The 3,898-nt window shown below is 44.8% G+C and overlaps 1 pseudogene; it reads left to right on the forward strand.

Moving 5' to 3' along the window:
• Nucleotides 1-2,486: 2,486 nt before the first annotated feature.
• On the forward strand, nt 2,487-3,201 carry LOC118846860 (annotated as a pseudogene).
• The last annotated feature ends 697 nt before the right edge of the window (nt 3,202-3,898 follow it).

The raw sequence follows: 3,898 nt of genomic DNA on the forward strand, positions 1-3,898 counted from the left end.
GAAAGAATCCAAAGTCTGAGACTGAATCTGGGTGCGTTTTCATTGCCTGGCCATATTCCGAACCAACTGACTTGACTCTTGAGTTTTTCAGCCGGGTATGACTGCTTGTAGACTAGAGAGTTCTATGTTCCACGTTTGGGGGGGATGTGCCAGCTCTGCCACACCAGCACTACTCCTTCCCCAAGAACCCCCAACCTGGACTGGGCTTAAATATTCAGCAGGCTGTGCACTCCTGCTCTGTTCTGCCACTTAATTCCTCCCACCAGGTGGGCCTGGGGCCGGAAGCAACTGCAGCTGTAGCTGCCCCACCTCCTCTGCCCCCTGGTCAGTAGCCAAACTGCGAACTCCTTCCACTCCAGCAGCTTTTCCCACTAACCTTCTCTGTTGTCTTTGGTGTCTGTGGGTTGAGAAGTCTGGTAACTGCTGCAGCTCACTGATTCGGGGCGCTAGGGCCCGCTCCGCCAGGCTCCTGGTCTGGTTGGTCCGCGCTGCTCATGCTGGGCTCTGCTCCGCTCTCCTCCCAGCTCCCAGCTCCCAGCTCCGTGTGGGATAGACCTCACCCAGAGACCATCCAGGTGTCCTGGGCTGGAGCCCTGCTTCTCTCTGCTGTTTTGTGGGTTCTGCAGTTCTAGAATTGGTTCAGAGCCATTTTTTTATAGGTTTTTGTAGGGACTCGGCGGGGGAGCTCATGCTAGTCCCTACTTTCCTGCCGCCATCTTGGCTCTGCCCCCGGAAGTCTAAAAAGGACTTTAAAGATCATCATTTTATGCATGAGGAATCTGAGGCTTCTATAAAGAGACTTGTCCACAGTCACATAGGTTCACTTTTCAGCAGATTCCCAAGACCACCCGGCTCTCATTACATTCTGAAGCTGGATTTACAGTTAGAAAAATACTACATTGTCACATTGCCTGACTATAGTCAAGGGTGACATGGTGGGAAGAGTTGGCCTGAAGGTGCTTTTTTGTAAAGTCATTAAAAACTTAAAATGAAAGTCATCCCTTAAATGCTTCCTCAAAGACAATGAGATACTTAAGGCTACCAGAATTTCTAAGGTGAAGAGAGATCACTGCTCATAAAGCCTGAGACAAGACAGAGTCGTCCTTATAGTACAGAGTGGTGATTGTGAATTCTGTTCTTTGGAGGTGCTGGAACTTTGCTGGCTCTGGGTAGTTACTCAGAAAGGCAGCCAAGATGGTGAAAAACACTGCTTCCCTAGCTGGTTAAAAAAAAAGACCTAAAGTATAATAAATAAATTTACTTTATTAGTATTTATGTGTTTCTCCCTCAATTCATACGGATTGCAATACCTCTATATCTTAGTAGACAGTTTTATAAGCTGTTATGGCCAACTATCTGGCCTCCTTAAATTTAGCTGGACTGATTCTCAGAAAACAGGCATACAGTGTGCTTCTAGGTTCACACAGGAAGCTGTTCTACGACCTCCTGGAACTTGTAATCACCTAGCATCACTTTCGGGAACCCAAGGGCACCTGCATAAGATAATAGAAGGGCTTTAGTACAGAAAGGTATAATAATCACAACTCACATTTATAAAGTATGTCATAGATTATACTTTCCTCAAAAACAACTCTGCAAGGTAGGTAGTGCAAGAATTATGAGCACCGTTTTACAGATGATAAAACTGAATTTCAGAGATTAAATGCTTTGCCCCCGGGTTGTTGTGTTTGTCCTTCATTCTTGAAGAGGACCATGACATCAGGGAGATGATGACATGACTTGCAGCTGACTTGGATTTGAGTGAGGGCGGGCTGTGCAAGGTCACCAGCCTCACTTTCTCTTCTAGAGCCATCTGGATCCAGGGGCCTGATATTGACCAGGATGCCTGGAGATGGCCTAGGATGCACTGGGAGACCCTGGCGCTTTTAGGCTAAGGTCTTTTCAGTTGCTCACTGTGAGTGAGGTAATGGCCATTCAATGAGTGGGCTTCTTCAAGAAGTTAATCAAGGGATAGCCCCTTTAATCAAGACTCAAAGAAAAAAAAATCAAACTGGGAGGGGAACACCCTCAGGGTTCTTGGCCAAAAGAGAAACAGTTACTATTTTGTATTTACCTTCACTCAGTGCTAAGATTTGCCTCCATCACACAAATGGTAAATGGCAAAGCTGGTACTCAAACAGAGCACCTTCTTTCAATTCCCACCCTGTGTTCCCCAACAGAAAAAAGTGCTTCTTGCCTCCTGTTCCACAGAGGTCCTCTAAGGCTACAGGTTGCCCTTTTGTGACATTATCCTTTCCAAGGTTTCCCTAATATTCATTTTAATGAGGTTTTACCTGTAATACCTAATGGATACAGAGCAGGCCTTGGAGTCAGAAGGACCCGAATTTCATTGTCTCCATTGGCATACGCTAGATGTGTGAGCCTGGGCAAGTCATTGAACTTCTCATAGCTCTAGACATTTTCTAAGGCTACAGAATGTGAGAATGTGCAGCTTACATTGGTAAAGCGAGTTTCCTCATCTGGACATGCCCTGTACCAAAGAAATCACAGGTTCAAATCCTGTCCCTCACATGGATAAAAATATTGGGTGGGGAGGAGAGAAAGGCTTCTTTAATATAATTTACCCAGCTTTCCCCGTGAGCCAGGATGGTGGCCACAAGTACATCCAGGAGCTATGGAGGAAGAAGCAGTCGGATGTTATGCAGATCCTCTGCTGCTGGCAGTACCGCCAGCAGTCGGCCCTGCACTGCGCGCCCGCCCCGGCCAACCAGACCCTACTACCTGGCCAAGCAAGGTTACGTCATCTACCGTATTCTTGTTTGCTGTGGTGGGCAAAAGCGTCCAGTTCCCAAGTGTGCAACCTATGGGAAACCTGTGCACCATGGAGTCAATCAGCTGAAGTTTGCTAGGAGCCTTCAGTCTGTAGCAGAAGAACGTGCTGGCCACCACTATGGGGCCCTAAGGGTCTTGAATTCCTGGGTGAAGATTCAACCTACAAATTCTTTGAGATTTTTCTTATTGACCCTTTCCATAAAGCTATCAGACAAAACACTGACACTCAGTGGATCACCAAGCCAGTGCAGAAACACAGACGAATGCGAGGCCAGCTGAGGCTGGCCAGCTGAGCCGGGATCCTGGAAAGGGTCACAAATTCCACCATACCATTGGAGGGTCTCATGCTGCGTGGAGAAGGCGTGGTACTCTCCAACTACACCGATACCACTAATTGGTGCACATTAATTTGTAAACTTAAATGTTTAATAAAAATTTGTAACGATGTTAAAAAATATATAATTTACCCAGATCTCTTTGGAAAGGACCCAACTATAGGAAATTCTTATCTGGAATTCAGGAAGATGTCATCCTCTGAAATTTATTAGATGTATAACTTTGAGTCATTTCAACACTCTGAGCCTCAGTTTCCACATTTGTAAAATGAGATTTAATAATGTCCGTAGAGCCTCTCTTGCAGATATAAGGATCAACTGAGATAATGTACATTAGAGGGCTTTATAAACCTTAAAGAAGGAGTGTCAAACTCAACTAGAAATGAGGGCCACCAAGCTATACATAAAAATCCTTGTGGGCTGTATATTGATTTAGAAAACCATTTACTGTATTTACATTATTTTTGTTTTATTATATTTTAAAATTTTTTGTTAAGTATTTCCCAATTACAGTTTTATCTGGTTCTGGGCTGCATACGAAAGTGTTGTGGGCTGCATACAGCCCATGGACTGAGTGTTTGACAGTTCTTCCCTAAAGCACTGTCTAAATGTCAAGTCATTATTTATGCAAAAGGTTCAGTCACATGAAATCATGGAGAACAAATTATATGCTTATACTTATGTTTGCCAGCACTGATAAGCAGGCAGTAACTTCATGCAGGGACAACAGTATGTGTCTACGTAACCTTCCAAGACTCAGTTCTCTTCTT

This window comes from Trichosurus vulpecula, chromosome 4 (genome assembly GCF_011100635.1).
Source record: "Trichosurus vulpecula isolate mTriVul1 chromosome 4, mTriVul1.pri, whole genome shotgun sequence".
In the NCBI taxonomy this organism is placed as follows: Eukaryota; Metazoa; Chordata; class Mammalia; order Diprotodontia; family Phalangeridae; genus Trichosurus; species Trichosurus vulpecula.